Source organism: Pelobates fuscus, chromosome 2 (genome assembly GCF_036172605.1).
Source record: "Pelobates fuscus isolate aPelFus1 chromosome 2, aPelFus1.pri, whole genome shotgun sequence".
NCBI lineage: Eukaryota > Metazoa > Chordata > Amphibia > Anura > Pelobatidae > Pelobates > Pelobates fuscus.
In genome coordinates this window covers 437,027,951-437,054,669 of record NC_086318.1, presented here as the reverse complement: position 1 = coordinate 437,054,669, position 26,719 = coordinate 437,027,951, and the positions used below count along the sequence as shown (strand labels likewise).

Genomic DNA, 26,719 nt, shown 5'->3' with positions numbered 1-26,719 from the left:
ATATATCAATATGGCACTTTGGAGATACAAAATTAGGCTGAATGCACCAGTTTATTACTGCAGGGAATGCAGGTAACCAGCTCCTCTCTCTGTACATCACTATTTTCCAAAATTCAATTTCACCATTAATTAGGCTATATCCAGTAAAGCACATTCCCATAGAAATAACAAATTATAAGTTTCACAAAGCACATTCCACTGGAACTGGCACCATGTCCAATATAGCACATCCCACATAACTCTACACAAAGATTTCACTGTAACTGGCCCCATGTCCAATGTAGCACATACCACATAACTCTACACATATCATTCACTTTAAATGGCCCCATGTCCAATATAGCACATCCCACATAACTCTATACAAAGCATTGCACTGTAACTGGCACCATGTCCAATGTAGCACATCCCACATAACTCTACACATATCATTCACTGTAACTGGCCCCATGTCAAATGTAGCAAATCCCACATAACTCTACACAAAGCATTCCACTGTAACTAGTCCCATGCCCAATGTAGCACATCCCACATAACGTTGCACATAGCATTCACTGTAGCTGGCCCCATGTCCAATGTAGCAAATCCCACATATCTCTACACAAAGCATTCCACTGTAACTAGTCCCATGTCCAATGTAGCACATTCCACATAACTCTACACATATCATTCACTGTAACTGGTCCCATGTTTAATGTATCAAATCCCACATTACTCCATACAAAGCATTCCACTGTAACTGGTCCCATGTCCAATGTAGCACATCCCATATAACTTTACACAAAGCACATTCAATTGTAACTGGTCCCATGTCCAATGTAGCACATCCCATATAACTTTACACAAAGCACATTTCACTGTAACTGGCTGTATGTCATGCTAAGAACATGTCCCTGTAGCAGGTTATAGGTCAAGCAAAGCGCATTCCAAAGCTAATAGTCCTTTATCCAACAAATCATATTCCACTGTTATTGGTTCTATATTGTTCTGTCCTAAAGAAGACCATAAAGAGGGGAGTTTTGTTTAGCTCACCCAATGCAGGCTATGCAATCACATAAAGAGGAACTGCTCTAATAAATGATCTGATAAAGCTGGGAACATCACCACTAGTGTATAAGGAACACAATCCCATCTTTAGTTATGAGCAAATTATATGAACACATTTGTTTATTAACAAATAATGAATAAACCCAAATGACTGAAAGCTGGCTTTATAACACTAGGACACTAAGCAATAGCCAGTCACTAAGTGACATTTTTTTTTACCACGGACAATGTAAAAACTGGAAAATTCTATCACTTAACAAGCAAGGTTATTTATAGGATCTGTTTAAAACATAGTTTGACCTTCGCTGTGGCATGGCTTCTGTAGAAGCTTGTTACTTTCCAAATAAAAATAATAATGAATACACCTGGCACGTAATATTATTGGTATTATTTATGGTTAGAGGTGGAATTAATAGGGAAGGGTAATGGCAAGGTTGTATGTTGTTTTGTAGTTTTACTGCAGACATTCAGTAGACCTCTCTATTTAGTGGATTAATAAATCATAACTGGTATTCACTGTCAGATACCATATACTTCCCTTCCTCTTAAACAAGCCAGAATTAGCTCCATTATATTATCCAATTCTGAGTTGTGGAATTATTTTGATTTATTTTCATTCTACTTTTTTGTTTAATCTGTTAAGTAGTACGTGCTTCTTCTTCCCACACTCACCGTGTCATGTCTGGCTTAAAGATTAGTGTTACATGGTTATCAGTCCTTTAATATTAAGTTGTTTCTAAATAAAGTAGCACATTGGAAAACATTGAAATGCTTATGGAATAAATCTGGGAGTTCTGCATTTTATTGTTACACAAATCCCAGAATTGTGCAGATGGTGGATTATGAGAGGAATAGACAGAGAGGAAAAAAAATGAATTCTAAAATCATATATTTGTAACATTTAGTATGCCTTGTATGCTGTTTATTATTAATGTAATAATAATCCACACATTATTTATATAATAAAAATGCACATAGTTCTTAAAGGGACACTACAGTCACCAAAACAACTTTATCTTAATGAAGTAGTTTTGGTGTATAGATCATGCCCCTGAAATTTCACTGCCATTTAGGAGTTAAATCACAGTGTTTAGACAGCCCCAGTCACACCTCCCTGCTTGTGACTTACACAGCCTTCCAAAACACTTCCTGCAAAGAGTCATCTAATGTTTACCCTTCCTTTATTGCAAATCTGTTTAATTTAGATTTCCATATCCCCTGCTCTGTTAATAACTCCTAAAAGGCAGAGAATTGAGCAGTGAAACTTCAGAGGCATGAGCTATTCACCAAAACGACTTCATTAAGCTAAAGTTGTTTTGATGACTATAGTCTCCCTTAAACAATTTGAAGTGCATAGCAGGTCCATGACTATATTTGGCATGTGTTAGTTTTATGTGGATGTTTTTGTGGCCCTGTTTAGTCGGGCCAGTGATCCACACATTGAGTGTGTGAGAAGGTCATCATAAGACAAGTACCAATTAAAATACAAAGTGGCATAGAGTTAAGGTCAGCTTAGGAAATGAAAATGTGATAAAAAATTATAGCTTTGAGAGGGTGCGGAGCTAGCACGGCACCGGAGTAGGTGCATTTTTTTTAAGCTCCGGCTGTTACTTACCCAAACTTGACAATATATGGTGGAATTTGAGCCTAAAAGACCCCACAACCCTTCCTACCATAGACGGGAAGACCATAGGCCGCAAAACAAAAAGAGTGAATGCCGACAAGTGCTCTAGCAGCAGGGATATAGGAGAAATGCAGCGGAACATGCAGCAGGCCGCATGGTCCAAAATGGCACTGGCTGACGACCTTTCCTAATACTCCTCAGAGGAGTTTGACACTGACCTCAAAAAGGGGTATCCTTCGAGCCCATGCCAGTGCCAATGTACCACAGAAATCCGGGGACTTGGTCACGGTGGATCAACTTAAAAAGATGCTGGCGGATCTGCATAAAGACCTGGCGGCATATACGGCCTACTACAAAAACGCTGTTGAAGGGGCCACTTCAAAGCTCACACAGCTGGAAGCCTGTACAAGCTCCCACAATTCCAGACTCACAAAAGTGGAACAACAGGTGGCCAACCTGGCACAGCTGCAGATCGCCACTTCAGCTAAACTGAACGCAGTGGAGGATCAAAGATGACGCTATAATTTGAAGGTCCGGGCATCCCTGAGTTGGTTGCACTTGCTGACCTACCCCACTACATCAGACGCCTCATCGGAGTCTTGCTACCACCTAAACAGGTGAAATCCATGAGGCTGGATGGTATGTTCCGACTGCCAAAGCCAGTTAGAGCACCGGAGTCGGCAACTGCAGATCTTATCCTTAGATTCCAAGCCCTATCAGATATAGCCCCGCTTCTGGCCGCTCTGCAAAGGAAAACTCCCCTGCTCTTTGAGGGTTCCTTGCTAACAATATTCCCAGACCTCACCAAGAGCACCCTAACCTGGTGAAAGTCACTGCAGCCACTCCTGCAACATCGCCGCACAAGAGCGATTCCCTACAGATGGGGGACACCGCAAGCAATATTGTTCATGCATAACGGGACATTATACAGAACACAGAGCTCTCAAGAGCTGGAGTCACACCTTAAGACTGCGGGCATACTGAAACCCTCACCATCATCTGGAACAGGCCTGTCCCAGCGGAACCCGGCCATCATTCTGGAATTCACTCCAAGAGCACTTCAGTGAGCCTCAAATGCAAGACCACCCACCTGGGGAACTGGAGGCTGGTCTTCTAAAGGGGACTCTTACATCCACCGTTATTGCTCACAATACCACCGCAGTTAGAAAGTGCCTTCTTTTGCCGTTTTATTTATTTATTTGTATTACTTTTTTCTCTTACTTTCCTTTTAATGTTTATTAGTAAGACATCTGGTTTTTACACTATCTAATGTGCAACCAAGAAGAGCATAGAGACGCACTACATGCAGACAGCCTTAGCACTATGCGACACAGACCCAATGCATCTATATGCCGATCAGCTACTCTCAACTGATCTTTACTTACCCCCCTCCCCCAGGCCGGTCAATGTTTGGAGGCACTAACCAACACACCTAGCTCTCTGGCATGGGGTATACCCCGCTGTGGTTGTTATCCCCCCTTGGCAATTGTCACCCGTACGTCATCCACACAGGGCTCACTGGTTCTTATACACTTCTCGTTCACTTAATATAATTACACCACAAAATTCATACTGCATGTAATTTCTCTTACTGTTCAATTTACTGTTACTCTGTCCCACAGGGACATATTATTGTACCGTGTTCATTGAGTCACTATATATTTAATATCACACATGCAGTGTGACAAAAATAAAGAATAAAAAAATATAGCTTTGCAAGCAACTCTTTAGCACAATGTATACAGAATTTTATTGCATTTGATATTTTTCACAGATCTTTTCAATCACATCTAACATTAGTACATCGCATATCCATAGCAAAAGCAGCTGTAATTTCACATACAGGTTCATTTTAGTTTCCGGAATCACAACAGTGTACAAGTAGTAGGACATCACAAAAAATACATAGTCTAACAATAAACGTGACTTCCTAATATAACATAATACAGGAATCAAGCGTGAAGCATTGTGTTACATTGTATTCTGCATTCTTATTACATTTTCTCATTATTTTTGCCTCAGTATTTAGTAACATACCACAGCCGCACACAATTGGTTTGGTGACGCACTTGAGAAAGGCTTGGTAAGGGAATGGTGAATAAAAGTTAAGAAGGAGAATTCGGGGGGGGGGGGGGGGGAGGGGAGTTTGTGTCCGTTTATGTGCTAACTGACTAATATAACAGCAACTTCAACAACAGTGATCTTGCTTGGCCTCATTCACGCCTCCTATAAATAGATGAACATTTTATATTTTGAGATCACTTTTATCACTTAAAAAGGTTTGAAAGTGGAAGAGGTTGTACAGGTGAAGATGTTTTAAGGGAGAACTACTTGTGTTTGGTTGGGTACCTGGATCACTTAGTAGGGAGTAACACAGCCCTGCCAACATTTCCAATGTATAGAGTGAACTCTCTCTTTGCCCTTCATCCTATAAGCCATTTTTTCATATCGATACATCGATACACTGTCTCCACCTTTTTCCATATCTCCTTCATAGATGGGATTATTTCCCTCCTTCACTGACCTGCTATACTATATTTTGCTGCTTGGAGTATGTGTATGATTACACATTTATGGGTTGATGTCAGTATTCCTGTTGCAATATGTAGGAGAAATCTTTCTGGGTGGAATGGTTGGACCTTAGTAATTTTATGTATGGACGTTTGCAACTGGAGCCAGAAGATCGTCAGTTTAGGGCAATCCCAGAAAATATGTTTTAGTGGGCCTGTTGATAGGTGACATCTCCAGCACAAGTAGGAGACCCCAGCAAAAAAATGTGGCTAAAGAGGAAGGGAACCAGTACCGTATCATCAGTATCTTGCAGTATGATACCCAGTGTGTTAGATTACTAGATGAGGCCTTGGTTGTCTAAATGACCTGCAGCCACATTGGCAGGGGAAACAAGGTGTCTAGATCCATCGCCCATTGGTCTATATAGGGAAGTTTAACTGTTGCTTCTTCGTTAATTAGGGAGTTATAGCAGATGGATAGTAGTTTGGTGGGTGGTCGTTTGCTTATGCAGCATTGTCCAAAGGCCGTCAGGCTATTATTTTCTCCCATTTGTACACGAAGCTTTGTTAGGATGTGTTTTATTCTGAGATAAGTAAATACTTCTTCTGATGGGAGAGAAAATTCCTCTTGTAACACCAAGAATGTTTTCAAACCTTTCTCATCATACAATGACTCTAGTTCATTAAATTAAATTAAAGAGGGAGATGTGTGAGTGTGAGAGGGACATTAGGGATTGTGTAGGAGCCCTGGACACCAGGCTAATGGGACCCAGCAACCCCTGTGCCAATCATATCCAACTATTAAGTAGGAATTTAGAGCTCTTTAGGGTCGACTGACTAAACTTGTGGGGGCTGGAAATCGTCCAAAGCAAGTATTCTAATTTATTTGGATAGACACATGCATCCTCCAGAGGTAACCAAAGGGGTGTCTGGGGCTGTGTCCAGACAGTGATACCTTGTGTGAGTATCTTATTGCATTTTAACAAGAGTTGTCTTTTAATTTGTGGTTGATACAGTTTCAGAATCGGCAAATGGTATGCCATGAACATCCCTTTCCTGAAAGCTCAATCCCTACTTGTATATTTTGACTAAACACAATTATTCTTCACATATTTAAATTTGTCTATTCAGCAGAAGTGATTTTAGTCCATGTTATTGTCTTCACAAAATGCCTCACAGGCCACAACATCCAGTCTGTTTCATAGAATGCAGGACAGTTTGAGTGCAGTATTTTATGCATTTAAGATCTGACTGTAATGATGCATTTGATTTGGGAATCCTTCCTTCTGAAACAAGCTCTAGAGAAACAGTACTTACATTGTCATGACCCCTTCCCTTAACCCAAAACACTGCACCTGCTTTTCTCCAGTCACTTTATTTTTGCTGTCAAGCAATGGTATTTTAAGCCTTTATGGACCAATTGAATATGTACTTAGTGTCCACTATGACATTGATTTAATATGTTTGGAGACGTTTTTTCAAATAATTTAATATTGTTGGGAAAACATTTGAATTCACTTAATATTTTGAAAATTTTTTCCTATTTTGACAATTTTTTAATATATATATTTTATATATAGATATATATTTTGATATTTTAACTGTTTTAGTATAATAATTTTAAAATGTTTATCCAAAAATATGAAATCGTTTGAAAAGCATATCAAAGAATATTAAATCAAGGCCATAAGTAGATAAACCTTTCTAATACTGGGGCCTCCAGAATTTCTCCTGCTATAGGCATTCGGTTTGTTTCAGCACTTCCAAAATGCGGAACTTACACAACTCTGAACTTCAACAATTCGGGACTTTGGCAATTCGGAACTTCGGCAATTCTGACATTCGTAAGCATCCTTCTCTTGTTTTGCCACTTTTCAGAAATCCAAAGCACTTTGCCACCACGACCACTTACACATCTATAAGGCTCCCTAACCCTAACCACCACAAACACTTACACATTTATAGGGCTCCCAATGCCAGGACTGCCACAACAACCACTTACACATTTGTAGGGCTCCTTAACCCTAACCCCTAACCCTAAACCCTAACCCTAACAACAGCAAACACTTACACATCTATAGGGCTCCCAGTGCCCAGACTGCCACCACGACTACTTACACATCTATAGGGCTCCCAGAGCCAGGAATTAGCTTATTGGTCAAGATTCCTGTCGTCATTCACATCATTTTCCCAAACTCTCTTGTTTTGCTACTTTTCAGAAATCCGAAGCACCTCAACATTTCAGCAATTCCGCAATTTGGTTCGGCACTTCGGCAATTCGGAAATTCGGCAATTCGAACTCCGGACATTTGTAAGCATCTGGATGTCTGAATTTCACGAAATTCATCCGAATGTAAATTTGGAACAAAACACATTGCACATGTCTAATGATCACATTTTCAAAAATCTGCTAAAGCACTAAAAAAATCTAAAAAAATCTGAAAAAATCTTAAAACACTAAAGGCAAAAAGATTACCATAATGACACTTTAATACAGTAACTGGGGCATCCAGATGTTTCTTAATTGCTAATAGGAAATGTTTATCAAAATAAGATAAGCCAGCAATAATTTAATATATATACACCTTCAATTGTATATAAGTAAAAAAAAATGATATAATATGATAGTAAATCTATCACTAACAGATTATATTAATATGTTACAGTCAGCTCAGGTAAAAAATCTACAGGAATTTTTTCTTTGGTTTAAGATTTTAGGGGTGACCTTTTCCCATGTTACGCATTGAAAATGACAGACTGGAAGATACCATACTCTTCCTGACATCACTTGACTTAAAGCTCTAATTTTGTTTGACATTTTCCCTCTGGGGCTTTAAGGCAACACAGATTCATAAGCATCAAAATACGTTACAGAAAAAAATCTTAGAGGGCTATTTTGCAGACAGAGACATGAGTGTTAACTCTGGATTGTTGAGAATATAATAACTTTTAAAAGCATTCATAAAAAAAAACATATAATGTTTTAATATTTTAATATTTTTACATTTTTATATAAATATATTATATGTACTTAAACATTTTAATATTTTATGTTATTGTATATTGTTGAGAACGTATTGTCCAGGATTTTTTTTAAATTTTTAAATTTTTTTAAACTATAGAAAAACATAGTTACATGATCAAAAATAATTTTAAAATCTGCACTGCGTTAATATAGAATCTCTGGTATTTACTCATTTTGTGTGCTTTACATCTTTCCAGCTTGCTTACCTTCTACAGAGGAAGAAGATAATAATCTGTGCACCAAAGATGAATAAAAAATAATTAATTCCATGGATTGCTACAATAAAAATCTTTATGAAATCACTGCAAAAAAATAAGATTTACATATACATCACTGAATTAAAAAACATATGATTCTCTGTAAATCGATGATCTTCTGTCTTAAGAAGGAAACGTAGAGTGGAGAAATGTTGAATTTACTAGTAGTTAACCATTAATAATTAAATCACTTTTAACGTGAATTAATTCATACTATTTTGACTCTATTAATGTTGACTTAAGTAGTATTAGTATTGTGGTTACATACCGCATAATGTAGATCCCAACAGCACTATGCAACATGTTAGCAAATAATTATTCATTTTTATAGTATGCATTGGCTGTGTCAGAAAAGCCAGGCATCAGTGATAAATACATTTTAAAAAAAAATCTATTTATTTGGTTGCATTATTTGCCCCAACATATTAAGTTCCATTACAATGTTAAAGGGTGTTCTAAGCATCACAACAATTACAGCCCATTTTAGCGGTTATGGTACTTGCCGGCCACTGCTACAGTCATCTGGTTCTGTGTTTTTGAAAGTGTAATATCTGCGTTGGCAATATGAGTTTTATCCAGAATTGGATTACCTTGAATGAGCATGTCAGTACACAATTATGTGTGTGTGTTAACTGTATGTTACATGGCATATATGGGGTAGTGTACCATTTGAGTTAGAGAAATACTTAAATTATGGTGATATATTGGTAAAAAATATTAAAATAAAGAATTATAAAGATAAGATCATTTACAAATTGTCACATGGGATCAGAGTTGGATGAATCTTGCCACTTGTCAGTTTTATCCATGTATTTTATAGACACTCAGTGGAAATCACTCAATATACTGACGGTTTGACAAGGGTTGTCTGAAACTAATGAAAAAAATAACTGCTCATCTGACATTTCTTTTCTCAGACAATATTAATATATAATATGGTAAACATTATATTTAAGTCTTAATACATGTAGAATAATAAGTCTATAAAGCACCAAGAATAGGCAGAGCTAGATTAACACTTTCCACCTGGAATAGATAGAGAAGGACTAACACATTCCTCCTAGAATAGATGGAGAAGGACTAACACTTTCCACCTGGAATAGATAGAGAAGGACTAACACTTTCCACCTGGAAAAGATAGAGAAGGACTTACACATTCCTCCTGGAATAGATAGAGAAGGACTAATACTTTCCTCCTGGAATAGATAGAGAAGGACTAATACTTTCCACCTGGAAAAGATAGAGAAGGACTTACACATTCCTCCTGGAATAGATAGAGAAGGACTAATACTTTCCACCTGGAATAGATAGAGAAGAACTAACACTTTCCACCTGGAATAGATAGAGAATGACTAACACTTTCCACCTGGAATAGATAGAGAAGGACTAACACTTTCCACCAGGAATAGATAGAGAAGGACTAACACTTTCCACCTGGAATAGATAGAGAAGGACTAACACTTTCCACCTGGAATAGATAGAGAAGGACTAACACTTTCCACCTGGAATAGATAGAGAAGGACTAACACTTTCCACCTGGAATAGATATAGAAGGACTAACACTTTACACCAGGAATAGATAGAGAAGGACTAACACTTTCCACCTGGAATAGATAGAGAAGGACTAACACTTTCCACCTGGAAAAGATAGAGAAGGACTTACACATTCCTCCTGGAATAGATAGAGAAGGACTAATACTTTCCACCTGGAATAGATAGAGAAGAACTAACACTTTCCACCTGGAATAGATAGAGAATGACTAACACTTTCCACCTGGAATAGATAGAGAAGGACTAACACTTTCCACCAGGAATAGATAGAGAAGGACTAACACTTTCCACCTGGAATAGATAGAGAAGGACTAACACTTTCCACCTGGAATAGATAGAGAAGGACTAACACTTTCCACCTGGAATAGATAGAGAAGGACTAACACTTTCCACCTGGAATAGATATAGAAGGACTAACACTTTACACCAGGAATAGATAGAGAAGGACTAACACTTTCCACCTGGAATAGATAGAGAAGGACTAACACTTTCCACCTGGAATAGATAGAGAAGGACTAACACTTTCCACCGGGAATAGGTAGAGAAGGACTAACACTTTCCACCGGGAATAGGTAGAGAAGGACTAACACTTTCCACCTGGAATAGATAGAGAAGGACTAACACTTTCCACCTGGAATAGATAGAGAAGGCCTAACACTTTCCACCTGGAATAGATAGAGAAGGACTAACACTTTCCACCTGGAATAGATAGAGAAGGACTAACACTTTCCACCTGGAATAGATATAGAAGGACTAACACTTTACACCAGGAATAGATAGAGAAGGACTAACACTTTCCACCTGGAATAGATAGAGAAGGACTAACACTTTCCACCTGGAATAGATAGAGAAGGACTAACACTTTCCACCGGGAATAGGTAGAGAAGGACTAACACTTTCCACCGGGAATAGGTAGAGAAGGACTAACACTTTCCACCTGGAATAGAGAGAAGGACTAACACTTTCCACCTGGAATAGATAGAGAAGGACTAACACTTTCCACCTGGAATAGATAGAGAAGGACTAACATTTTCCACCTGGAATAGATAGAGAAGGACTAACACTTTCCACCTGGAATAGATAGAGAAGGACTAACACTTTCCACCTGGAATAGATAGAGAAGGACTAACACTTTCCACCTGGAATAGATATAGAAGGACTAACACTTTTCACCAGGAATAGATAGAGAAGGACTAACACATTTCTCCTGAAATAGCTAGAGAAGGACTAACACTTTCCACCGGGAATAGCTAGAGAAGGACTAACACATTATGTTCAGAAACAAATAGAGGAGGACTAACACATTCTGTTCTGGAATAGATAGTGAAGGACTTACACATTCCTCCTGGAATACATGAAGCATAACTAACATATCCCCCCATGAATAAATCCAGGACTAACACACTCCCCTGGGATAAACTAACACTTGGAAAAACCCAAACCTGGCTTTAGAATGCTAGCTACTCCAGGGAGGATTAGCTCGTTTCGCTCCATGTGTTCTGGATGGAATACATAAAGTCCAGGATTTCCCACATCTCATTATAAAAATGTTTTACAAATAATTCTGAGTAGTAACAAGAAAATAATCATAGTAAATAACCTGAGATGCATGGGTAACTAAAATATGCCACCAAAAACATCAGGTGATGAAACATCGATCTAAAGAGAGGTAGAAAACATTTCAAGAATCAAATATTTTGCAAGCTATGAAATCTTATATTGTTATATTGATCTGATAACTAAAAAAATATGTATTGATGTCACCTTATAAATCAGAAACATTTAATCCTACAGGGAATAACTGGTCTCTGTTAAAATATATCTGAATAGATAACTGCACAGCTTGGATTTCAGAGGCTTCCTGATAAGAATTCACATGCTGCAATATCTATTTTCAATATTTATATAGTGCCAACACATTCCTCAGCATTTTACAATTATCGAAGTTGGAAGAGGTGTAGAAGACCCTGTTCAAATGAGCTGACAATCTATCTAACCAGCTGAAATATTGAAATTCTATTACATTTTTATTGTTTTGCCTTCTGTATAAATTTATAGATTGACTTCAATTCTGGTGGAATTCTACTTATTTCATATAGAACTTCCATTGATTTAGACATAAATTTGTCTGACTGTCATTCTTTGTCTGCCTGTATTTCTTTATTCCCAACTCTCTGTCTACTGTATGTCTGTCTGTCTGTCTTTATCTTTACCTGTATGTTTATCTATCCACACATATTCACATGCGTTTCTACTCATAAGAGTGTTTTTTGTTTTTTTTAGCAGATATTTGTTCAATATCTAGATTTTATTAATGCATTTGCAAAACAGCAGCATGGCAAGTACTATTCTATCTGTTTTCTTAAGTCTGCTGGTAATGTCAGTCGAGTTCATATGTTGTGTATATGAAAGGCTGAATTCACAATATAAATATCTAGAAAGCAATTCTCCATAGGAGACCTGTTTTATTCTTCAGTAGTTTCAATGTAAAATGTCTAAAGGGTTTTTACACAGATTGCTCTCTTTATTGGTATCTCTGTGAAAATGTAATATTCTTAAAATCTCCCATCACAGTTCCTTTCCAAAAGCAAGAATAGATATTACTGTAATTAGAAGACCAAATAAAAGCCATGCCTGTAGCATGGAATGACATTCAAGTTATGTCACTGTCACCTCTGAGATAATATAAGTTGGACACCCTTGCTTCATATAAGCCTCTATTCGATGTTTTTGAATAAACTTTTAAAATAATTTAATATTTTGAGAAATATTTTAATATTTCAAAATATTGATATATATTTGAAAAAATATGAAATCATTTGAGAAACGTATCCACAAACATTAAATTGAGGCTACAAATAGCCACACCAGAAAAAGTCTTGTGACCAGGGAGACCAAACATGAGGACTACATAGTTACCAGGGGACTTGTGGACACCTTGCTCAAATGTGTTTTCTGAATCAAAATCATTACCACCCATAGTAGGGGTTGTTTCCAATTGTATAATTGAGCTATGAGAGGGATTTATTTTACTGGCAGTAGTCATGGGGCAGTTAGCGCTAAAGTACAAAAATAAGGGGAAAGACTTACCCCTGTTACAACAGGTATATACAGAACATAGCACAGTACATGAAAAACAAAAGATAGAATACAAATATAGTGCAGATGGTAATAATATCCCAATGTTTAAATTTTATAAAATCAGGCCACTCACATGTTACAGAGCCTATATGTATTTATACCTCCGGTAAAGAAAAAGAGACCAATATGGTGTAGTATTGTCAACAAAATAGATAAATAAACATGTCTTGATTAAACATATGAGTTGTTTTTCAACTGACTTTATTTAAAATTAATGTGAGTATTCAGAGTATGAATCCTTTAACCCCTTAAGGACCAAACTTCTGGAATAAAAGGGAATCATGACATGTCACACATGTCATGTGTCCTTATATTTTTTTTTATATATTGATATGTTTTATATTATATATATATATATATTGAATGACTATTGTTATTGCCATTTATATAGTGCCAACATATTACCTCTATCAGAACTATGTAAAATACGTTTCAGTTCAAAAATGGGAATTTAGTCAGATATAATGACCATACAATTTTTATTTTGCCACTGTTTCCAAGTTTTAGAAAATCCTAAAATAATTTAAATTACTTCCATAAGAGTATACTTTTCCTTTGTTCCAGACATCAAAGAGTAATTTGTTCCCTGTAGTTGTCTAGATAAGGTCCAAGAGCTGATGGAGGTCAATTGGTGAAAGGTAATGTATGGAGAGAAAGAGGCACTCTGTAACACACTTTTTTTTTGGGACATGTAAAACATAGTAATAATTTGTTATTGGAGTAGTAAAATTATAAAGCATGCAAAATCATGGTGGTCGTCCTAAAACATCACCTAAACAATGCAGAATGGAAAAAAAAAACATCTGATTTCTAGATTAGTTTTTTTTTTCTAAATCTTTCAACAGGATATATTTGTCTCTTGAACTGCAAAGCAGAATTATACTATTTCGATTGGGCACAGAATGCTGCAGCCAGTATATTAGTACTGGCCAGATAGTGAATATTCTCTCTGATCTACATGGACTTCCGGCCAAACAATGCTCTCTTCTAGCCTAGTCTGCTGAAAGATAAAACAGTGAATAATTAGGATACCAGAAGCCTGAAGAAGCTCTATATTGCCTGCATATCTAATTGCTGGCTGTTATCCATTGGTTTAAATCAATTAACAGGATCCAGATTTTCAGGAATGAACTATGGGCAACAGGCACAATATTTCTGAACATTTTTAAAGTAAAAATGAAAATGCATTTTTGTTTCAGCACAGATCATATAATTAAGAGCACTTAACAAGCCATGTTGTATTAACTCACAAGACATAAATATAATCATATATTTTTCTAAAACAAGAGTTAGACCTCACTTTGAAAATGCAATGCAGGTCTGGACACTTCATTTAAAGAGGGATATTGCAGAACTAGGAGTAGCAGAAGGTAAACAATCTTCAGCACTCCAGATTTTGAGAACTACATCTACCCTGATGCTTTGCCAGTTGTATGGCTTTAGGAGCACTATGAGTGCTGAAGGTTGAGTACACCTGAAATCGTACATTAGTCAGCTTCAAAATTCATATGGAGAATGAAAGATTTTAGTTGTAAAGAAAGGGTAAAAAAATGGTGCTTTTTTTTACTTGAGAAAAAAGGGTGGCTCAGGGGTGAAATGATGATATACAAATGAACATACAGCCACTACACACTACTCTCTTGCAATAAATGTAATAATAGGAATGCAAAAAGGATAAAGGATAAAGGTCACCCATTTAGACTTTTAAAAATGAGATTTCAGGTACTGCAGAGGAAAGGGTTCTCTTATAGCAAGAACAATTAAGATTTATAATTCTCCCCCCTACATATGTTGTTTTAGCAGATGCTCTACATACTATTAAAACATATCTGTAAGCTTTTCTAGAAAAAAAAACGAAATATTCAGGAATAGTGTTTGGCTTGACTTCGTAAATAAAGCTAGCGGGTTGTCCATGTCTGCTGCAGACACGCTGGTGGCTGACAAGGCCAATATGGGAAAGGCAGATACGGCCGCAGCTGCTGCAAAAGAAAAATATGGTCTGACTTTGATTCTAGAATGTCAAAGTCCTTCCTCTGTTTCTTTTTATTCTAAATATCTGCCCTGCATGTGTTTTCGATGGAGGAGACAGCCAGATGAATGATGTGTCTCCAAGTCTCTTGATCAGAGGTTAGAGTAGACCAGTGACGATGGTCAATGTGACAGGCATGAAGTGATTTCTTCAGAGAGTCAGGGATATAATAGATATATATGGCGTAACAGCTTGTTGATCCAGCGAGAAATCTGACTTCCATTTTGGAGTCAAGATGGAATTTCTTTCCAATTTGTGACAAAATTGGAAATTGCTTGACATTGGCTTTTCACTTTCAGTTGGATCAGCAGCAGCAATATAGATTTGTGAAAGGCTGAACATGATGGACTTGTGCATTTTTCAGCCTATATTACTATTTAACAATAGAACTATGAGTTATTGTTAGACTATGACCTTCCTGATCTACATACTGCATTGTTCCAGTAATGCATTGTCCAAGGTGGCAAAGAAGGATATTTCAATCCAGAAGTTTGATTCTATTTCTCTTATAGAGTATAATACAAAGGATGCAAGCTCACACTCTTACACACCGTTACACACCCTTACACACCCTTACACACCCTTACACACCCTTACACACCCTTACACACGCAAAAGTGCATGTTAATAGTTCTTATAAGATAAAGATATGTACAAATAAATATATATAAATATATATACATGATGACTACAAATGTTTTGTTAAATCAATGCAACTGAAGTTAAAAGACATTCAAGGTTATTAAAGGGGGACCACATACCTGTATATAAAAAATCTCTGGGGAGACTCCACTACTTATATTCCAGAGCCAGAGTGTGGCTATTTCCTCTAGAGCTTTACAGCTTTATTACACATCTTGGTTGCTTTATTGGTCTGTCTGCACTATTTTATGTTTTTCTATTTTTGCCTTTGAGGTCAAAAGTTTGTTATTGACTTGAAAGAACAAAAACAACTGGTCATATTGTGTGCATTTAGTTTGCATTTCATACACAGCTTTCTTGGGATCATTTCATTGTTAGATGTATTATACTATATTAGTTATTTCACACTGGCTTTTACATTAATTTTTTTTAAGGGAAAACACAAATTGCTGTGATTTACTGTATTAGATATGTGGCACTATTTACACTGTCAGCACCTTAAATATGATTTAATAGCAACTGTATATATGTTGCATGGTTTACATAAGCACTCCACTTTGTATATATGTTGCATGGTTTACATAAGCACTCCACTTGCTATTTATAATTTTTATATCTTTTGTTGTGTCAGGAGGGTCACAAGGAGTGTATACGCAGCAAAGTTCTTGTATGCACATTTTTTAACCCAAATTTACATATTTATTGAAATGCCTTTTTACAGTTTTCATTTTATATCTTTTTGATACAGTGCTATCCGCCGTTGAGTCTCTTGTTCCTGGGAATCTGGAAAGTAATTTGTTCGTTGTTATGAGAATGTGATTGGACTCGGACCAAAGGGAGGGGAGTTATAATGTCTATTTATGTGTTAGACTGGGTGGAATAGAATGATCTAGTACTGTTTGAATACAACTGTAGAGTAACTTAGATAGAATAGTGAGTTCAGCCAGTGTCTTGTAGGTGAGTTAAAATCTTGTTTATATACTTTCAAGTTTACCAATAAATGAAACGAGGACATTGAAAATCATGGAATTTTTTCTGTAGTTGCAACGGAGATATGGAGCACGTGTGCCAGGATTGGGCAAGGAAGTTGTGGAAGTAACCATTTGAAAGGAATGTGAGGAACCTTGCAGATTACCAGTGAAGGTTACATTGGCATCTTGTAAGTTTCCAAGCTTAAATGGTAGAAACAAATGAGGGATTATGTTTAAAACTCTCTGACAATTGCAAGAATGTTGTGTGTAGTAAGTTAGATGTGTTTTTGGACCGAATGATTGTTCCATAAAGAAACTATAGAATCTTTGTATCAGGGAAAAAAGAAAACTCAATGACCCCTATACTTACAGAGAGCTGGGGATATGTCACAACATATTAGTGCATTTATATGTTATGTCCTTTCTTCTCTACCAATAAACAGCGTACTGCTAATGGTCTCCACGATCTCAATGAAATCATAGTTTGAAACAACCACAAGCTTCTCGCTTTCAATGAGATCACACCATACTATTTAACTAGTAGAGTGGTGAGCAGCGATGTTTTGATCCCCAACAAACCATCCTGATGGTCACCTGAGGGGCATCAACACCTCCTCATAAGTAGCCTGTGCAAGCACTACACTACTAATCCTTGTTTTTATAATAGATTGCTGCTTTGAGATACAACTGCCTGATGCTAAATAAAAACATTAATATTTCCCAGACCCCCGTCTTGCTTTTAATTCATAAGGATGCAGGATATGTCAAAAACTGAGTGGGTTAAATAATAAAAGTGAATTTATTAAGGACAAAACAGTATACTATTTATCATTCCAAGTTAATGAAGATAATATAGTATAATTATTCTTATTACAATATTTTTACCAGAACAAAGCAATACATCACCAATTAATCTATTGTAGAAATACATCCAGGCAACTACCATGGCTGGGAAGCCCCACTTCAGCCTTTTCACTGGAAACTCAGGTTAGTCAGGAAAATCACTGTGCGGCGCGTACACCCACAGTTAGGGCTTCTGGCAAAACTTCAAAACACCCCAGCTATTATAATCATACAAAAACCGGCTTACCAAGTGACATGCGCATTTCATACATGTGAGCTACTCAAAAATAGAAGACATAGCCCACCCCAGAGCACTGGCTAGATGAGAGACAGTTGCTGAGTCAGTGATAAGGCATCTGCTCTTTGTTTGCAAAATTCTGGAACTCTGTGGACAGTGTGCCCAGAATATTACAAAATCATAAGATACTGTGTTTTTATTTTAACTAAATAGCTTTAGAAAGGGATGATCAATATACATATCCATACAATTAGCAATACGCCCCCTTCAGAAGTTATTTTGATAGTGAAATATCCTTAGCCATTCATATAATGTACATTTATATATGTCATTTTTGTCATTTGAAATGTTATCTTTTTGTAACTATGTATCCAGGACTCTGCATAACAGCAGTGTTAGTTATCTCTGAAACAACACAACTGTTAGGACTGACTAATTGGCAAAAGTATGGATCTCCAACTAAGGACATATGTAGGAACCGGAAAGATGATGAAGGATGTATGAAGGATATACTCCACAGGTAAGTGTTGTAAAAATATATATACTACTTCATTATTATAAAAAAAAGCTGGCAACAACAGCTATATAATTAAACAAGTAAGAGGTTAAAAAACTAACTGCGGGTATAGGAGTCCTCACTTGACACGTTTCGCCTGAAGCTTTATCAAAAGTGACTGACTTTTGATATTGTTCTCTGGCACTGTGGTAAATATGTTTTAGAATTACTAAATATATATATTCTGATTTTAAAAGACTTTCCATTATCAAGTGAAACAAAATGTGCGCAGACCAACCACCTTGAATCTATTTATTCACAAAACACAGTTCTGCTAACTTTGTTATAAAATGACCAGTTTTACTGATTCTCACTATACGTGTACACAATAAGGGCAGTGCTTCCTAATAGCCTTCTAGAACTTGGACGGGTAATAACCAGGTAAAATGTTGTAATTCTGACAGAGTATGTTAATGTTTATGTTTTTCACTATGTTTTATTTATTTTTTTTAAACCGTTTTGAAAAATATTTGACAAAAGCTAGAGGGTTTCCAGGTATAGCTTCCGAACGACATAACTTCAAAGAACACGAAGCTGAAGCCGCATAAACAGTGGGATTTAGTAAAAGCAGTATAAAAAAAACTACTTGAGTTGTAAAATGATGCAAACATGATGCAATCACCATGGAAACCAATAGAATAAAGTGCTGAGTGCATTTTTTTAAGGGTCATTGTCTCATTTTGTATGTTACATTTGGCATTGCTGTGCATTGTTTTAATCAATATTTTATAAACAGTTCAACACTTAAATTATTGTTTTAAACCTTTAAAATGTTACCATTAATTACATTTTTAAATTACTTTCTAATGAAAACTACATCAATTCTACTTTTAGTACAATTTTAATTTTCTGAGCTTGCAGTAATTTTAGTAAATAGCAAGGGAGGGGAGAGCACCCACCTAAATCCTTTGTAAATAAATGGTGCAGGGACAGTATAGAATCCAATATAAAGATAATGTCCAGCACTCCCATTATTGTCAATCCAAACATAACTGTTTCTTTTTAAATCAATTGTGTGGGTTGCTAAACATTATCTCTCTATTGAAGTAATTTAAGAGCTTATCAAGTCACTATCATCTGCAGAGGAAATTAGATGTTCTTTGTTTAATGCATATTGGTGTCTGGATACATACCCACATTTTGGAAGACTGCGAGAGTAGTTCCTATCCTTAAAAGTGGTGATGATACTTTGGTATCTAACTACCGTCCAATATCATTACTCTCAGTATTGTCAAAAATTAAGAAAACATGTGTCCATACGCAACTATGTGAGTATTATACCAACAATCTAACTATCTGACCCCTGATCAATCAGGCTTCTGTCCAAATCACTCACACATTTTCAATGACATCCAAACTGATATGGAACAAGGAGACCTAACTGGAGATATTTTCCTTGATTTTACCAAGGCTTTTGACACAGTAGACCATGGTAGTCTGATGCAAAAATTAAAAAACTCAGATATTGGTGATCGACTGCTAACCTAGTTTTAGTCGTATGTATCGGATCGATTGCAATATGTCACCATTTCTGAGAGCACCTTCCTCCCTTTACCTGTCATGTGTGGTATTCCCAAAGGCTCCAAAGCCAGCCCCCTACTTGTCACATTATTCATAAATGGTCTGCCTAACGTCAGCAAAGCCTCAACTGTACACATCTACCCAGACAACACTTTTAGCTGTGCTAGCAAACCAAATCCACCGCTGTTTGACCAGCTCACAAAGGTAGAAAAGTGGATCTCACCAATGTTTGTGGGCCAAGGACATCCATGAAAACGAGAGAAAACTCAATGCATCCTCCATGGTAAAATATTTCTTAAATAAATAATCTAACAGATAATGCGGTAAGCTATGCAAAAACTACCAATCCAAAATAATAAAAGTTAAAAAAAAAACACCTTTAAATTTCCTTAATTTTTTTTAAGCTTAGCCCTTTCCAGGTAATCTCAACCCAATCATGAGCCTCTCATACCGGTCGACTGAGTCTGAATTATAGGACATGTTTAGCCCAGCAATAAATGGGTTAAAGTGCAGGGGAGGGGCGATTTAGCACATATCAAAGCTGTCTGTGCATATCCTCAGCTCTGTTCAGAGCAGGGTTTCTGAAAACTGTAGTTCAGTTATTAGTTTACATATAAAACCTGTTACCTGATCTACAACAGCTTTTCTTTACTCACTGATGTCATATACATAAATTAACTTGCGATAACCTCTGTTATTGGCTACTGCAGGCTGTGAAATAGGGACTGAAAGGGAGCTGTACCCCAGTCCAGGAACCAGCAAGAAGGGAGTATTTTGGAGTGGAGAAGGTGGAACACAGGAGGCGGGGTTTAGATGCAGAATGCAAAAAAAAAATGTTTAATGCAAAATACAGGCAATTATTGAGGCCAAGATTTTTTTAATTTTTTAAAATAATGTGTGATGGTATGTAGGGTGTCCCTTTTACTTTACCAACATAGATCCTAGACCTGGGGTACATATAATGTGTGATGGCATGTAGGGTGTCCCTTTTACTTTACCAACATAGATACTAGACCTGGGGTACATATAATGTGTGATGGCATGTAGGGTGTCCCTTTTACTTTACCAACATAGATACTAGACCTGGGGTACATATAATGTGGAGGACTTTTTTCAAAACCCATATTGCATGGGACATTGTGCAATATAAACTCTTCTACACTCTAATGCACAAGTCTTAGCGCAGCTCTGGGACTTATGTGCCTATAGTCGCAATTTGGTGTTATTGTAGTATTTAATAAAAATATATTATCGGATCAGAATTGAATGTTAAGAATTTACTACCATTAGGAAGCAAATAAATAAAGTCTATCTTCTAACTCCAAAGTAAAGATAGACAGGAGGTTTATTGCTATGACCTCTTTTCCTCTAAAATCACTGACCTTTCAAAAAGTCTAAATTAATATTTCACCTGTTTTGGCATCAAAATAGTAAAAATATCTGTTTTCAAAAAGATGCATTTTGTTTATCGTGTATGCATTTGCTCAGTGGACATGCACTGTTTCAGCTTATATACATAAAAAAGCATGAAAACACAAACAGAATCTTTTCTATCTTCAGAGACATTGTATCCTTTGACTAAATAATCTAATCTAAATTTAGCGTAGACATTTAATTTAATTATGTGCTAATTGTGATAATCAAAACTTTATAGACAACATTTAGTATCAGGAAAATAAAACACAATTATCACACAGTACAGGCAAATGCAAAATAAAACTCTGGGATTTGTAAATGTCCAATAAAGGCAGACTCCTGTAATAACATTTAAGTGTCCTTAGAGCTTAGAGGTGGTCTTATTTCTTGACCTTTTGGATATATGTAATGCATTATAAAATCTAACTGATGCTGTGTGTCCCCAGAATAGCAGATGCATTGCTTATAGTCTTGTACAATGACAGCACTTGTGGTTTGAAAATTTCACTAGAGGGAGTCACAGAATAGAGGCAGGGTGTAAACATTATGTATGTTACAACGGATGCGAGATTATCTGAGTCTTTGCAGTAAATGAAATCTTGCAGGAAAATGATTTCTGCACCAGTCTAGTTTGGACAAGGAGATTTTAAAGGCATAGAATAAAACAACAGGCTTGTTTGTCATTTCTAAACACACCCTTTGAAATCCGTTCCGGCTGCATGTTTACAGTCATGCTGTGTGTTGAATCATACAGAGACAATTGTATTAGGAACATTGGAGCAAGTGGTCCAGAGAAGATGAAATAGCATACTGTTGTTTTTTGTTTTCATTTTATTTGTATTCTTTAACTATAACAGTAGTCATTTTATTGTAAAACAGTGAAATCTAATGTTAGCACTCCAACTGTGGTTACACTACAATCCCCATAATTCCAAGCCATCCAGCAGTTCTAAAATAGCACCCCACACCCCCACCCCTTGCAAAATATGGGCAGGTACACGTATAGTTGGTTATATTCACAATTAGTAAAAGTTATTTTCCGCTCAAAAACAGTCTCTACAATTATTGCCATCAACAAATTTATGCTAATGTATTTAGGATGAAAATGCAAATAATATAACCGGAAATAAAACGGTGAGTTTTCTCAACCAACACATCATATTGTGGTTATTTATTACTGAAGAATATGCCCCGGGGGGATTGTCTAAGTGTCAAAATGCTCGTGGCAAAATCGGGTCAATAGATGGAGAAACATTCACTTATATGAAAACTTTCACTTCATCAAGGACATCCGACCCTCCAGAGCGATCAATCAGTTAATAGGAAGACGTGATCCTACAATATGCTCAAACTGAGCGTGTGTGCGACACAACTAGGTAGCTATGCCCAGCCTTTTTAATGTTGCATTGCTAAAAAGGTACAGTTTCTCTCTTAGTTTTATAAAAAGAATAAATAAATTCTGGTAACAATCAAATACGTGTGTTCCCTTATGATACAAACAATAAATATACTATAAAATTAGCCAATATGAAAAATGAAGAAGATATCGAGATAAATAAACTAGCACAAATAACACACGTTGAAACTGGAATTATAGTGTAGAGGATGTTTTGTATACAGGCTGACCCGGAGCTGTACCAACATAGGCAGAGACGAGATAAGTCCAGCGTGCATTCAAAGCATTGCTCAGTGATAAAAAACAATATAGGAATCTGTTTGTAAACAAGGGGATTTGGCTTTTAAGTTGGCATTACCCTACATTCTGTGCCCTGGCAACTCCATATTCCAGCTACAGGAGAGAAAACAGGAATATAATGTAGAAAAAATGGACACTGAGGCATCGGTTCAAAAAAAAAGAAAAGAAAAAAGTTCACATTTCAAAATATCGCATTATATTTTCGTTAAATCCTTTAAATGCTAGAAACAAGAACAAATGCCACACGGCAAGGGTTAAACGCAGGGCTGCAAAACTGAACGATGGCAAGCACACCTTGCATGGCCACTGGCACAGCGTGTGCCACACAATTAGTTACCCTATCCCTGTGCAGTGATTGGGGGTGTGCTAGTTTTTACTTAACATTATCATAGCTGCATAAAGAGGGTGCAAGGATTCACGGCAATGGCAGTTTTAGACAACCACTCCCTCTGCACCTGAGAGCCTACTCTTACTAATATTGATTAAAAAGAGGATTATTTTATTTACCAGATAGTTCAGATTGTGAAGGATTACAATGCGAGCAATCTCAGCCATCCACCCAAGACTGCTGTGACGACTAGTCCTGAACAGCTGGAGAGTTAATGCTTGCCTCTTTACATTAAGTGATTCTGTGCTCTGTTCTTTCCTTGCATTCCTCTACACACATACTGAAAGCAATCACCCTCAGCTGTCAGAAGGGGTTACTCTCAGATTATTGCAGTCATTGTGTTGGGAGAAATGACTCCCCATCTGTGTGCCCCAGTATTTCCAGCAGCTCAAGTTATCTAACTAAAACCATAACTGTAGCACTATTCTGTGAGCCACACATCTGTCTCTGGGTATTCTGATCAAACCTACACAATGTTTGCAGTTTAACCTCTCTCCTTACTGCATTGCTCACAGTTACCTTGTTACATTTGTATTTACACTTAAAGTGCCATTTCTTTTTGCCTGTGAAATGACTCCTTACCCAGCCCCATAACCTGGCTGTTTGCAGTACTGAGGGCTGACACAGAGGTGGAGTGCAGTCATATTGCTTTTCACACGAAACACAACTGACCAGCAAACCCCTGCAGGATTACAGCTGGTCTGTGCATCCTACAGGGGAACCACAATCCCTGTGTTTGGTGCTTCAGGCAGATCAATAAATGCATTAAGTATAAAGTTCTACATTCAAATGTCATGTGCATATGTGAATATGTAAGTGTGTGTGTGTCTGTGTGTCTGTGTGTGTGTGTGTCTCTCTCTCTATATACAATGTCTTGCTTGTTCTCTCCTATCTGCTCTCCCCCCCTGTCTCTCTCTCTCTCCCATTTTAGCATTATAAAACATATAAATATATATAATGTATACACAGGTCCTTGTATTTAATCATTATTTTACCTAGAACTTGTAAATACATGTCACCCTCTTGCAGCATTTTGTACATCTCTCTGGCATATGTCAGCACCCCCTATGCCAATTACACCCACATTTTCTGTCATTTTCTATTAGGACAGCTGCCAGCCTGCCCCCAGCACCCTCCTGGTAATATTCAGAAAGCCCCTTCCCAGAGCTGTCCAGCAAACTTCTTGCTGATTTCCAGGCACAGAACCGAGCAGAGATCAATCCAGTTTAACTACCAGCTTTAATTAGCTTTAAATAACGATCTGTGACAGCGAAGCACCATTGGCATAAATGCAGCTTTTATAATATTTTACAAACAAGGGATTAAGCAATGGCTTGTAAAGTTTAAGCAATCCTCTGTGCATTTACATTGGGAATTCAAAGTTATGCAATCTTCCCATTGCTCTGTACATCTAAGGGTATAGTAGGAAAAGGAAAAGCCATATAGAATGCTCTTACCTCTCACAAGTAGCAGCTATCCTTGTTTGTGCAAAAAGAATCTCCCAGGCATTTGAACAGCTTCCCCAATACCATGAATCCACAATCAACACAGCCTTTTGAGATGGAGAAATGCAATCTAATCTTCATCACCAAATAGCAAAATCACAGAGACATTGCAAACCCTCTGCACAGTGAGCTCTCCTTGCACAATACACTGTATCCAAAAGACCATCCACACATTCCCCTTCTCTCAGGACTTGCAGTGCTGAATATTCCCCCTTTTCCTTTCAGCCAGCAGATTTTCAGGGACAAGAAGCCTTTGCATATTGCAAGGATGGAGAAGTGATACAATCCCCAAATAGAACACACATTTTGGAGAGACAGATCTTCAAGTTCATGTCAGGCAGCTGAGAGAAACACACAGACAGAGAACCAGAGACAAGGAAAAGAAATCTCACTGAACCCACAGATTCTGTAGATGGCACAATCCTCCACAGCTTGGAAAGAGAAAAAAAAAGAATGAAAAAAAAAAAAATACAGACAGGCAAGCAGGCAGGCAGGCAGGCAGGCAGGCAAGGGAGTTCTCCTACTTGTCTTGTGATAATTCAAAGCAAGGTTGCCTGCTGCAAATCTTTAGTAGCCAGGCATGAAAGTGCATATAGTTATCTACGAGGAATTACAATAAATAAACACAAAATGCAAACTAGATGTGAAGTAGGAGGAGAGACTTGGGTTAAAGCAGATTGGCTCTGTAAGTCTGTAGCAAAGCTTTGCCCTCATAATCCATTGTGTAATAATAGAAACCTAAGCTTGTGCACACACTGGATGGCTGGCCAAATCCGCAGATCAACACTCAACATTGTCAGATGCATGCATGTCACTTCATGGGGGGGGGGGGGGGCTGCTTGGATAAGGGGGGGCAGCACCAGTGATGCATACAATGCATGTTTTATCTTAGCATGCAGGCAATTAACCCCCCCTACAGAATATATAATATGCATATATAGCTGCAATTAAATAAATAAAATACTGTCTAAATCACAGACTGTCAACACTAAATAAATGAATAATTGTCAAAATCACACATCACTTAAGACGGTAAATCTTGTAAGAAGAGGCAGCAAGTTTATATTTTATTTTATGTAAATGCAGACACATACATGCACATACACACAGGTACACACATATACACACAGATGTACACACATATATACATACACACACGCATGCATATAAATGTACTTGTTGTTAATGCTACGAACATGTAATGCATCCCAAAGTATATTAATATATAACTCAATGCTATTAACTGGAATGCCAGGAATTGTTTTGAGCTCTTGTGTCAATTGAGCTTTTTTAGCCACTACAGTGATTGGAGGATTTTTAACCAAACCTACAATCGTCTGATTCCACATCAATATTTCTCTTTCATGTGCTCAGTGTGACGTTGCATTTCTTGTACAAAATGATGGATAAGAGAGAATTCTAGTGAAACAGAAGGTCTTGTTAAGTTATAATGAATTGAATTATTATTAAAGTACCCTATTAAGGTGCTCCTGTATAAACAATACTTGCTGTTTTAGGTGTTTTAAAGCTCACTGTTTAGATGAGTTAATTTAAGGTTTCACGCACCATAAATCGTCATTATGGTTACATGACACTGTTAAATAGTGGTAATAGCTAGTAAAGGTTTGGCTAACTTTGGCATCCCACACCTTTGAATTCTGCAGAAGACTATGCATCATTGGACTAAACATGTGGGGTGTCTAGGTACTGTAATATAAGTAGGACTTTCCTGTTATCTGCCCTCCATTCTATCCTGTAG

At 37.1% G+C, this 26,719-nt stretch overlaps 1 protein-coding gene across 2 annotated transcripts in view; it reads right to left on the bottom strand.

Annotated features, from left to right (window-relative positions):
• Positions 1 to 25,411, bottom strand: part of LRFN2 (leucine rich repeat and fibronectin type III domain containing 2) — a 530,695-nt gene extending 505,284 nt beyond the window's left edge. For both annotated transcript variants that reach the window (XM_063444112.1, XM_063444111.1), the window contains exon 1: positions 24,913 to 25,411. The gene's annotated coding sequence lies outside the window, so the exon portion shown is untranslated. The remainder of the gene's footprint in view (positions 1 to 24,912) is intronic.
• Positions 25,412 to 26,719: the final 1,308 nt, after the last annotated feature.